Source organism: Rhagoletis pomonella, unplaced genomic scaffold, assembly GCF_013731165.1.
Source record: "Rhagoletis pomonella isolate Grant_MI unplaced genomic scaffold, Rhpom_1.0 Rhpom_scaffold_00731, whole genome shotgun sequence".
NCBI lineage: Eukaryota > Metazoa > Arthropoda > Insecta > Diptera > Tephritidae > Rhagoletis > Rhagoletis pomonella.
The window spans coordinates 691-14,701 of record NW_023459285.1 but is presented as its reverse complement, the minus strand read 5'-3'; the positions used below and the strand labels follow the sequence as shown (position 1 = coordinate 14,701).

The following is a 14,011-nucleotide window of genomic DNA, read 5'->3' as shown; positions in this document are numbered from 1 at the left end:
TTATTGCTATAGCGTTTAATTGAGGCATTCCAATCGGGTTCGAGTTGACTTGAAATTGCATCAAAAATGCGTGTAATTGTCGCAGAGTTATTTTGCAAACTGTGGCTGTTTTCGTCACTCGCGCGCACTGCCATCGCTGTGCTATGTATTAGGGCTCGTAAAATTATCCGACTATTCGACTAATCGGTTAACCGATCATTCGATTCGTAACCTTTCGCATGCTTATTAGTCGGTTAATGGTATTCGAGTAGTCGCCCGCCTTCGATTATTCGAATAGTTGCTTTGCTTCGACTACTCGAGCATTGTAGCAAATCGAATTTCAGTAACCGAACTCTCATTGAAATTTCTTTGACAAATGAAAAAAAAATTTTTTAAATATATATGTACATGCACACATATGTATGTATATTCAGATACAAAAATGAGCGGACGCAAAAGGAGCTGGGTTTGGGATTTTTTCGAAAAAACAGAGGACGAAAAGGAAGTTCCATATGTGGTGCAGTTTTGTGCTACAACTCCTCCACATCCTCACAACAACTATTTAACAAAAATGCATAACAAAAATCGCGAAAATGAGAGGTAGGTATTGCTTTAGCCATTGTCTCTAAAATATTTCGCAATAACATTTCAATAATTAGCGCACATTCTTGCAAAAAAAGTCTGCCTTAATTTTGCACATGCAATCTTATATATGTACTACGAGTGTAACAAGACTTTTCATATATGTATATGTATCTGTAAATGCAAAAAAAAACTCGAACTTAAAATATTCGATTAACCGAAAATGAACGGTTAACCGAATAATCTAAAGTGAACGGTTATCCGAATAGTCGACAGCTTTCGACTACTCGAATATTGCTAACCGATTAACAGTAGTCGACTTCAGTCAGATTCGAATAATTCGGTTAATCGATTAACCGAATTGCCCGAGCTCTACTATGTATCTAATATTAGAGTGGTCCAAGTTTTGTATGGGGAGAAAAAATGTCGGCGTAGGAAATGGGGCACACTCTTATTTTTGACTTTGGGTATTTTTAATATCTATACCAACTTTCAGTGTTCTACTGCAACAAATAAAAGGTGCTCAACAACTTTGAAATGCGCTACTGAATCTCTTTCAAACTGACTAAAATATTGGTGACTTTTATAAAAAGCTAGTGGCTGCCTTGATAAATAAAGCTGTCAATATTTGTTCAACTAATTTAAATTTGAAATGATCTTAGGTTGCTTAAGCAATTGTTTGGTTAATATATGTACAATATACTTTAGAGTAAAATATAACCATTTCATGAGCATCGTCTAAATTTATACTTAGAAATGTAAAGTTTGGTGCCAGCACCTCTTTCGGCAAGAGGAAAAATTTTGGAAAGTGTCCGGACCCTAGCTCGGATTTTTTTTTACCACTCTAAAACATGTTTTTGGACGAAAATGGTGTTACGCCTATCTTAGAAAATGCATTATCTTCAGTTTTGTTTAAAGAACCGGATTCCATCGTGAAATCTTATTTAAATAAAAACTTAAAAAAGGTATGGGTATTAGAAAAGTAAAAATAACTACTCGTGCTCATATACCCGTAGTTGGGTATGTAACGTATACGCCCCATAGCACCATATGCACTCATCTAACAAGTTTACTCGCACGCCTTAACTTAAATTTCGTATTGTCTAAAAGTAATTACATAACAATTTAAGAATTTTAGAATGAATTTCGAGTTTGCCAATAAAAAAATGTAACAATGCAATTTTAGTTTAGTTTAGTCATATTTTGCTCATTGTAAATTTTTTTCATTTGGTGACACACTAGTTTTATTACACTAGATTCGTTCGTTTTGGCAAGAAAAGTATTTTCATCGCTTAATTTTAATATTTTGAAGTATCTTACATTTTTAAAATTAAAAAAAAAAAATCGTAAAATTTCAAAAATTACAAAATCGCTGCGACAGATATTCTGCATGCTGCAATTTTTTTTAATTTCGTGGTAAACTCTTGAAACTTCACAGATGTGTTGTATTTGATTGCAGCGTGCATTGCCTCTAATATGAACATTCTATTTGAAAACTTCTCAAAGTTACAACGAGTGACAACAAAAAACTGAGTAATTTCGGTACTTTTACGCCTAAGTAAACGTTTTAAGGCCAAAATTGTTCAAGTTTCTTTTTATTTTACTCGCTTTTGGGACTAAATTGATTGAAATAAATGCAAGTCAATGCTTTACCGTTTGATTTTTTTCTGCCGAGAGAAGGGAGTAACACTAAAAAAACAACTCGCGAACTTTCAACAAGAAACCAATCGGATTTTTCGCATGATATAATTTGTACATGAAGTAGATCTTGATTTTCAATACACCACATTTCATCACCTATTGCGCAACATAATCAACAATCAGTTCCCGTTGTCGACTAAAAACCATATTTTTGAAATGAGTTAACGTTTTGAGGTAGTCTTTGTTTGTTACCATCCAAAAGGATTCAAAATGTCAAACTTAAGTGCTTCATAACACATACATAAAAGAACAGAACTCCCCACCAAGCGCCTTTTGGGCATTATGGAGTTCTACTCTTAAAAAAGACGAAGGCGTTTGTTCAGAACTGGGATCATAATTTTTTGGTGCACAAAAAATGTAGACGACATAAAAATTTACCTTTTATTAAGGTAAGCGACACCTCTGAAAGGGATGCGTCGAAAATCGCCGTGATTTTGCTTTTGAATTTTTTGAATAATCATTATTCTTAAGTGAAAAAAGAAAACTCACTAATAACACTGATTTACAGCAAACATGTTCTATGGATGCCACTATCCAGTGCATATGTAGATATGTTAGTTAACATTTTTTTTCTATGGATACCGTCATTCAGCTTAAAAAATGGTGATTCCACTTAATCTCGTATGTATATCTTATGAACGCATTGAATAGTTGTAATACGAAATACGGCAAATGAAAGCTAAAGAAATTCTCCATAAACTTTGTATACATCATGATAAAAACATAGCAAGGTAGAACCGTTCTCTCAATCCATGATTTTTTTTTTTTGAAGTTTGCCAACATTTTAAAATCATATAAAAGTGAAAATAAAAAATTGAAATTGTTCGAAATTGTTGTTGCTTGAGATTGAAAATGAAAATGTGTGTGTGAGTTTGTGAGTAAATTTAAAAATTAAATTGTTTGGAAACGTCAAGAATTTTAAAAGTGACACTTTTCGATAAGTTTGATAGTTTCTATGAAAATAATTAACGGAAAAATAACAAAAAAAAAAAAAAAAAAAAATTCTTTTTTTTTAATTTTTCCCTCTTAAAGTTTGAATTTTTTTATTTTTTCCTCAAAAAAAAAAAAGTGGAGTTATCAATTAATTTCTCAAAAATTATCATGCCTATCGAAAAGTGATGTATATACGAATTATAGAGAATTTCATTGGCTTTTGCCATACTTTGTATTACGATTATTCAATTGGTTCGTAAGATATACGCGATTAAGTGGAACCATAATTTTTTTAAGCTGAATAACAGTAAATTGCAAATATTTCGAAAACGTATCCATAGAAAAAAAAAAATTAACTCTGGAAAACAAAAACCAAACAAAAATTTGTGATCCAGTGCAATTATTATCTTTGAACAAAAAAAAAAAATAAGAATCATTAAATAATCATTATTTTGTATCGATTTTGATTTTTTTATTTGTGCCGACATTTCATTCATTAGTTCATTAGGTTTCATCAAGATCTGGAAGACCAGTGAATTTGGATAATATTTTGGGCAATATTTTGTAAATAGAATTATCGTAAACTTGATTGCCATTGCTATTGCTACGAGTATTTGTATCAAAATAAGTATTGAAAATAAGACTCAAACGATGTACGTTGTTGTACTAACCAACGCAAATTCCATTCCGGATATAACTAATGCCTATTGATCTCGAACAACAAATGACCTTGAGCAAAACCTCAAAACCTACCCATTTTTTTGCGTTAATTAAAACGAGAAATACCCAGATCATCCTATATTAGCATGCATGACCTCCCCTAATTTATTTGGTTTCATTTTCATAATTATATTACATGCATACATACATACATAGGCACATGTCAATCGTCCTCAGCAATAACGACGCAACTTAAGCCACAAAAAAAAACAACAAAAAAAAACGCTTGCTACTGAACAGTGGCACATGTCTCTAATCCTTGTCTAAGCCTTACTAAATCTTGAAAAAGCTGTCACAAACGTTTAATATGGATTTGACAAGGATTATAGACAGTAGTAAGTTATTTGTTTTTTAGTTTTGAGTTGTGTCATTATTACAGAGTACTATCGATATGTAAATTTCTTTTTTTTAAATTTATTTGCTAATATTTTTTTTTTATTTTCATGTTATTCGGTTTTTGTTTCCATGTGTTGCAAAAAAGTTACTATTCAACATTCCTGATTTTATCAAATGATATATTGATATATGTATGCTTTTTTTTATTTGTTGACCATTTACGTCAAAATACCGGTAAAAATTTGTATTTTTTCTACATTAAGTCCAAAAAATATGTATTTTTAGTTAGCAAAACACAAAAGCAATCATTCAGATAGTTTCGTAATTCATGTGGATGTATGTTTGCTTGCATGTCATCTATGATCGAATAGGTTCATATTTACATTCCTTTATACATTAGGCTGGACCGCAATAAATTTTTTTTCTTATCAACTAGGAATGGACACTTTACTTGTGGAATCAGTCGAGTTCTTTCAATGGAATATAAAATATAAAAAAAAAAACAATATTACACGTTACAGGGTGTTTTCCGTATTTTGAGAGTAGCACTTTACGAAACACGCATACTTTTTTGGCACTTTTAAATTTATTTATAAAAAGTATTTTTGTAGTCAAAAGGAATATGCACTAAAGTCGATTTAGGTAATAATCTCCCTAGCTACATTGTTTACATATTTTCGCTCCCGCTTTTTGCTTATGAACATAGATATATCCACTTACCTATATACAATTTGATCGAAATTCAGTTTTTGTTTTAAAGTTTTTAATAAAATCTTTCTATATATTCTCTACTTTCAGAATAATGAAAAATGTATCTATGCAATTTGGCAATGAAATTACTAAAAGTCCGAAATTTTGGATATCAGCAAAAGTTTCCGAATAAAAATTCCATCTAAAATGTATCCATGCATGTATGTAAGTATGTATGAATTTACTTATGTAAAATTTTTTTTTGCACTCTGGAATCATAAGAAAAAATAGTGTGTCTTCACCTCAATCTGGGGGCTTCGTTTTATGATATATATTTTTCAATAATTTTTAATGAAGCTCAATATTTTTTTAGTAGGTGTACACTAGGCTGGGGTAAAACGAAAAAATTGTAATAATCCATGCTGTTTTAAAGCTTACTTAGAGAGGATTTCGTCGACATAAAAGTTTGCTTAGTTTCAACTCGAAACTTTCAAGTACTGTATCGTCTTGACCAAAAAAATATTCTTCGATTACCTAACACAAAGTGTTACTAATTAAAAATTCCATAATTTTGTCTATTTTTATTTTCATTTATTATTATTATTATTTTTATTTTTATTTTCATTTCATTTCATTTCACGACATTCATGCAACATGTGTAGCATTCCCGGACATACTTGATGCTATTATCAGCGCTAACCCTGGCTAGTTCTTACGATGAATTATCTAATGTTTTTGCATAAAAAAAAATAAAATTAGACAAAATTATAGCGAATGAACTCTTTGAAAGGTGTTCGCTGTATCATTTGATATTTTTTTTTTAATTTTCTTTTCGACCTCAACTAATGTTCCCCTGCCCATATTTGGTATGTGTGTATTGTTCGGATGCTTGTCTGTGTTGTCAAGTGAAAAAGTTTAGAGTGCCCACCATGCAAAATATATTTCTCATGGCAACAATCGTCAATGGCAACAAATTGGCGACTCACCGATTTATTGCTGTGGTGACAAATCGGCAACATCATTTTCTTTCATGTCAACTTTGGAATAAATAAGTTATAAAAAATTCCCAAACTTATAAATTTCGCGTCAACTATATTCTCCAAAATCGTCTAATTTTTACCAAGGACAGGATTGAAAAAATAGGAAGCGCCATAGCGAAAAATAGAATTATTTCCGTTTCTAAGTTCCAATGTTGTACACAAAAAAATAATTAAAGTATTTATTACAAATATAAAATTATTCCAAATATCGCCTGAAGCGATAAGAAAACGACTCATTCAGGTAATAAGAAAACGACTCGCTCAGGCGAGTTGTCTTCGGCGGACGTTTTAGAGCGATAGGCAATAGGAAATCGATACGATGGCAATATTACCGGCAATAAATTTGTTTCCGAGGGCCAGACGTTTTCTTATAGCCCGCAACAAAAATTGTTTGGTGGGTGTTTTTATAATCGTGTTGAAAAAAATTATGTATAATTTACACACACACACATATATGTAAATATACAGACATGCTCATAGCTCTTGGCCAAATTTATTGTCTGCCATACAAGTTCGAAATATTTATTTGCGGGTTTCCCAAAACCGAAGCAAAATAATCGATTAAAAATTCATCGACAAGTAATGAGCGAGACAATGCCGCTTCTGGGTAATATTTTATTTTTATGAGCGCGTATTCATGTTTTTATAAACGTACATATATGTAAATATACATAAATAAAATTGTTTAACCAGTTATGTTGCGGTTGTGCTGATATGGCGTTTTTTTTTCAACTCTTTTCAATTAACTGAAGCGGTGCTGTGGTTTTTGCACGTTTTCTGCTTTGATTCTTTGCCTTTTCCACATACTTAGGAATAGAAGTTACTTTTCTCTGCTAAAATCAGCTGTTAGAATGGCATAGTAAATTAATATTCAATCACATGCCAGAACCGCCGCTTATCACTCGACAAAATCACGCTTCTGTCTGTCACTTATCGCCGCTCAGCTGCAGCTCCGTTGAAATTTTTGGGGAATTAATAAATTTTTGCTTGTACTAAGTAGTATATTAGCCTATGCGCTTTAGCGTCTGCTTAACTCTACATATTTGGAAGTACATACATATTTCCGTTTGCCTGTCGTGATTTCGCAACTTTTTTTATTGCCATTTTTGCTTTCTCATCTTGTTTTCCCTGTTTGGCATACTTGTCTGCCGAATATTTGTTTTGTAATTTGCTTTTTTTGATTTATCTCTGCAATCTTGAATATCTTAAGGTTCTATACGCTTGGAATTCCCACTTTGGTGCTGAAAAATTTACTGTTATTAACTCACGTTTCATTGGAAAAAATTTTAACAGAACAATGTTTGAAAGTTTAATTTAATAATCCGGTTTATGTATTGTAGATATTTCTAAATATTAATCAATTTTCTTATTTTACACGTGATGAGTCTTAACTTTTATTGTGCATTCGTGCTCGTGTTCACTTTCTAGTGGCCCAAAAAATTGTAACAACAAAGCAGGAATTTTCTATGCAATGTGGGAGTTGGAGTAAAGTAAACTCGAATATTAAGTCTCATTATTTCTTATTATTTTTATTGTAATACTGAATTGTATTTACTTATTGAAAAACCGGGAATTAAGATTACTATTTGCAAAAGTGACGAGAAAAGGCTGGTACTTTTCAGCTGACTTCCTACTTGTTGATTTTATTTCAATTCCAATTAGCTATGGGAAGTCTGGAAGTGGTTTTACGAATTTTCCTCGTGGCCGCTTCCACTTTTGCTATACTGCACTAACAGCCGTATTAATAAATCATACTAAGAAATTTTCTGATAAAGAAACATGTTTTGAAGAAAGCATGATATTGACTATTTTTATAGTGTTCCTTTAGTATTGTACAGCCTCGTAAGTAAAAACACTAGCAGCTGATTGTCAAAAAATTCCCACAGCTGAGTTCACCTGTTTTTTGGCATTTCCTTTTATATGGTGATTCAATAAGACCGCAGATATTCGCATGTATACATATACATATATATATATATATATATATATTATATATATATATTTTAGTTTTCATACATCTTTAATTTTACAGCAGCAAGCCTGCTTTGAGATAAAGCAAAATTGTTAGTGAATTTGGTGATAATTTTGTGGCTGTGAATCGATAATCGATTCACAAATAAAGATTTCTGAAGACTCCTTCGTTTGACATCCATATTTTGATATTTCGTATAACTTGTGAATTTGTAAACTAATAACTAATATGATTAACCGGTAGCAACCCTTCTACAGTTCAGCTAAGAAACAAAGCTTTTCAAAACCATTTCGATTAATACCCAGTTTGTAATACTTGATTTACTTTTTAAATAATTTGAATTTAATTTTTTAAAAGGTGGCAGCTCTTTTCATAAAAGTAAATCCAGTTTGCACATCTACAGACCAAGCGCTTTGCCAATTTGACATCTCATTTTTAAAAATCGGGCGAGCGGTACAGATCTTTTATACTGAACAAAAAATGCCTTCGCGTATTATATATAGATTCCAGCACAAAGTTTTCCCAAGAACCTCTTGTAGTCCGTTCCACAATAAGTTTGCATTAAAAAACGGCCTCAAGCTCAATAAAAGTTGTTGAATATAATTGTTATAAGGCCATAAAATAACAAAAAACAAATAACTTAAGGACGAGCACACAAAGTTAAACATTCTAATAACAGAAAAATTAACAAAAACCAACAAAGCCAAAAATCAAATGATCAAGTGAATTGCAACGGAATAGCTGCGCTTGATTGTAGTTGGCTTAACAAGTGAAATAGTGGAAAAAGCAACAAGAATTAACAAGGCGAACTTAGCACTGTGCGGAGGCAATTGGCTGAATCAGTGGGATCGTCGGTTCGAATCCTACTGAAAGAAGTCTGATGTGGAAATGTGGTGATTTCCGAAATAGCTATGACTTCTACCATTTTTTCAAATTATTGTTGCTTTTCCATAATAAGTTTTCATTAAAAAATGGCCTCAAGCTCAATAAAAATTGTTGAATATAATTGTTATAAGGCCATAAAATAACAAAAAACAAAGTCCGTTTTAAAGTTCAAAAAAAAAAATAAATAAAATTTGTAGCTACTAAATAGTGAACATAAAACTACTATTTTTAACAATTAAAAAATTTATATTTTAGCAATTTTTCTTCATATTAGCATTGTTTCGCATGTCAAAGCGTCTACCTTCAAATCACTTTTCTTTAAATATCGCAGAACTGTCACTTCCACGTTATTAAGAGAGCCTCTTTTTATTATTACCTCCCTTTTATTAGCTCGGGATGTAACTATGTAATATTGATGCGCCTAAAAGATGCAGCGCTTTCTATCTTCAAGTTACATACCTGATGACAGTACGAATGGAAATTAAAAAAATAGCGAGGTTTTAGTTTTTTTAAACTATAATTTTATTTACATTTGGAGAACAAAAGAATTAACATAATTTGTTCTTTAAAAGTTGGTGCAGCTATGTGAATATCAAATACTTTACAATAAGCGACTGCCACTGATTTTATGAAATTTGTTCTAGTATTTTATAAAACCTCACAAATACATATATATATATAATTATACACCCCGTGTCAAAATTATAAGCGCACCACAAATTGACGAATTAGATGTAATTTTTTTTGTTATTTAATTTAAAGAATTTTTTCATAAAAATATAGTTTATTATTTAACAAAAACTGTGTACTTCCCAGTTTAGAACTTTGTGCAATATTTAAAAAAAGAGACAAACTTTGGTAAAAATCTAAAGTTTTTTAATTATTCAATTTTAGTATATTAAAATTCAAGTTTGAAGTAGCTGGGACTTACCGGACTAAATATGGGCATACAAAATTGCTCTTGGATTTACGTAGGGTTTTTGTCAAAGCATGAACTATATTTTCATAAAAAATAATTAAAATTAAATCACAAAAAAGTGAATTCATAAAACCTGTAAATTTGTGGTGCGCTTATAATTATGACACAGGTTGTATATGTGTACTTATAAAACTATTTATGTTTGCAATTTGCATATGCTGTGGTCTCTAAATAGCTTTGCAAATATACTCGTAAAATAATTTTAATTTCTTTTTTTTTTTTGTGTTAGCAATAAATTACGAATGCACAGTTGAGTCGCGTGTGTCAATTCTAATTACTAGGGCTTATAAATAATTAGATGCAGGCTCTTTATAAATATGTAACTAAGTATGCACATTTGTGCTCATATACGGTGGCGAGAATTTAAACAGGGAAACAACATTTTTAATAAGTTTTGGCTGTTTTTCTTTGCTTGAACAATTTTTATTGTTTTTTATGAAAATATATGTAGCTTACTAATCTAAAAAACAAAAAAAGGTGTACGTAAAAATTTCAAACTCTGTAGAACATTTATAAAAATTCGACAAATTTTAACAAGTGTTGATCAAAATTTTAAACATTTTACTCAGATTTGTTTGAATTTTGTTGAGTATGCAGTTTTGTAGGCCATTTAATTTTAATATAACAAAGTGCATTTTCTTCCATACAAAATATGTTCGACAATTTTTTTATATGGAAAAAATGAGCAAAACCGTCCACATAAAAGAATTGCCAAATTTTGCACTTTGCTTTACTAAAATTGAATGTGCTACAAAACTGCATGCTCAGAATGTTTTGTAAGAAATCTAATTAAATAGGTCAAAATTTTGATGTTTTTAACTAAATAACGAGCTACACTTTAATAAAAAATAATAAACATTAAATAATGGAAAGCCAAAGAATGCTAAAATGTCTCTTCGCTGTTTATATTTTCGCCACTGTACATATGTATGTACGTATGAGTGCATTAGACCATACCATCCTACAAGCAAATAAAAAAGTTCGCCGTACATCCCTGCGTATTTTTGAAAGGCAATTTCGAAATGTTTTTTTTTTTTTTGTTTTTAGCCGAAGCTAGGGATCATCTTTTAAATTTTTCGGTGGCACCTAAATTCGGCAATAATTTTTTCTTTTAATTGTTATGCTGGAATTATCGAAATGCTTACATTAACAAAAGTTTCATGATGTTATTCGAACTGTAGCTTACTGACATTAGGCTTACAAGAACTGAGATCTGGTAGGTAAAAACTAGAAGTGGGTATTTGATGTCAACGGACTTTGGAACAAAAAATAAAATGTTTCCGTCGAGACTACATATAACAGCGATATATCATATTTTTTTATAAAGAACGCGACCCATATGTTCTGTAAATTTCGTAATTGCCCTTGCGATTTTTTTTCCGCTACGGTCTAATGTACATATGAGCCTACATATGTATGTCTTTACGTATGTGTGTATATGTAAATTTTTACTTGTGCTCCAATTGTATGTAACTCGGCCGTTTCGATTTCATTTTAAGCTATTTTTAGCCAATTGTAATACAAGTAAAATTAATAATGGCATTGACGGCTAGCTAACTGGCTGGGCTTGACAAAAATAGAATCAAATAGTTAATGTGATGCATTTGCATGTAAATTTATTTAATTTTATATTGAAATGCATGAGTGTGCTTCTAATGGAAGAATTTGTTGAAAATACTGAGAAATTGAGTGTGACAGTTATCAAACGTGATTAATTTGGAAAACGCAAAATAAGTTTTAATAAATATTTAGTTAAAAACTTCGAAAGTCGATTTAAAAGCCAGCGATACATCGATTGATCGGATTTGGCATTTATGAAAAAAAAATAAAAAAAAATTTTAACTAATGAATTAGAGAAATCGCCTACAGTTGCACACAGTCTATAAGTCGTTGACGTTCTCGAAACTTGTATTTAACTGCAAATTTTTGTGAAAATTTTTTTATTGGCGGGAATTACAGTCTTAATGGAATCACGCCATTAATTTTTTTTTTATATCCATTTTGTAAATGACCACAAATTTAAGTCCATTTTTTAAATTAGCAAAGTCGATGTTACCTTTCTGGGTTACCAAAAATGTACATATGTCCATTTTAAAATACCTGAGATTAATAAGCATTTTTTAAATAATAGAAAAAGTAGGCTCTAAGCTCACCTTTGACCAAATTTATGTTCAGTTTTTAAGTCACCCAAATTTATGTAAAATTTTTTAATTACCAAAAATTTATGTCTAGGTTCAAAAAAACCCCGGAACCTATGTGTAATTTTTAAATAACAAAAAATGTACTATATTCGCTTTGGATCACTTTTGATGAAAATAGCCAAATATGTATTTCGAGTTTTTAAATCACCAAAATTTATGCCCCTTTTTGAATTATCTACCAAAAATTTATATCTAATTAAAAAAAAAACGAAATTTATGTGCAGTTTTTAAATAACAAAAATTTATGTCCATTTTTTTAATTACCAAAAATGTATGTGAGTTACCAAAATAACTCAAATTTATGTGTATTTTTTATATAACAGAAAATGAAATGGCTAAATTTATGTCCAGTTTTTAAATCACCTAATTTATGGCCATTTTTGAATTATCTACCAAAAATTTATATCCAATTTCAAAAAAACCGAAACTTATGTGCAGTTTTGAAATAACAAAAATTTATGTCAATTTTTTGAATTACCAAAAATGTATGTGAGTTACCAAAATAACTCAAATTTATGTCCACTTTTTTAAATAACAGAAAATGAAATTTATGTCCAGTATTTAAATCACCAAAATTTATGTGCACTTTTTGAATTACTAAAAATGTATGTGCAATTTCAAAATGACCGAAATTTATGTCCAGTTTTAAAGGCAAAAAAGTTATGTCCGCTTTCACCCAAAATGGCCAAAAATTTATGTTTAGTTTTTATTTTCGCCATTATTGTTATTTATTGCAAAATGTACTAGTTATTGGTTTTTGAAAATTTATATTCAATAATATTACTGCACTGTTTTTCAATAACAATTTTAATTACAAGCGACCGCAAGCTCAACAAAATTGTTAAATCCACATACTAGTTATGTATGTACATTTACATAAATATTGGCATTTTACTCTCTGTTGTTCAACAATTGGCAATTTTTTCATCATAGTTTCGTTAGTTAGTTGCCCAAGTGACCTTTGGCCACTTCATTTCGAAGTTAGGGTTTTTACTATTAACTCGCTTAATTGCTATAAATATCTATACACAAATACACAGTATTTGCACATACATACATACATACAAATGCATTCACATTAGCTGTGTTATAACATGAAACCTTTTTGTGTCATTTAATTTTTACCTTTATTTTGAACAATCATTTGTTTGCTCACATTGGGCTATATGTACTCGCATCGCTCCATTCATTGGTTAGCTGCGCGCGCATGCATAATCGCTGTTTAAGTCATTGTTTAAGCCTAATTTTTTCTGCTTTAATGTCATGTTTCTCATAACATCGCGAATGTGGTGTAACCAATAACATTTTCTACGTCATCGTCACACGACTCGATAACTTTATTACCGCTAACTCCCCAGCCATTCTTCGACCTATTTCGGTCCTACCAGGTGCGATCATAAATCTCTAACTGCCGCTTGGCTTACATAATAGACATGTATTTACCCTCGGTAACACTACACATGTACATACACTGGTGCGAAGCCAGTCGGTCACCTCTGACGGAAAAATTTTACAGCAGCATAAACATAAGATTTACGGAGAGTTTCTGACAGAAAACATCTTCACCAACTTCGACACACCCGTGAGGATGTTGATTGGGCTTTCATTCCAGTTACCACTTATCGGAATATATGTACGTATAGAGAAGGATCCGATCCGGGCCAGCCTTGTCGGTACGAACCGATCAGTTTTGTCAGCTATTAAGTCGAAGCTTTCAAAGATTACCGTGTGCTCATATGCCGGGTTGTAGGAAAAGTCACAGCATCTTTGCCTGAGGTCGGAGCGAATTGTGGCAGCGTTACCCACATTGTTTACTGGTATGACTCTGGTGCAGAGTTAAGCACCCTTTCTATTGATCTAGAGCGCTTCGCTGATTCGAACAAGGGCGGCCCTTCTTAACTAAAGTAGCCCTTTCTATGGATTTCTACTAAACAATGACCCTATATAACATAATTGGCCTGATTATGGTTTCATAAAGTCAATATATTAGCTT

The 14,011-nt window shown here is 31.1% G+C and overlaps 1 long non-coding RNA gene across 1 annotated transcript in view; it reads left to right on the top strand.

Moving 5' to 3' along the window:
• Positions 1–5,161, top strand: part of LOC118751479 — a 54,660-nt gene extending 49,499 nt beyond the window's left edge. The window contains exon 3 of the long non-coding RNA XR_004994530.1: positions 5,050–5,161. This is a non-coding gene — a long non-coding RNA (uncharacterized LOC118751479). The remainder of the gene's footprint in view (positions 1–5,049) is intronic.
• The last annotated feature ends 8,850 nt before the right edge of the window (positions 5,162–14,011 follow it).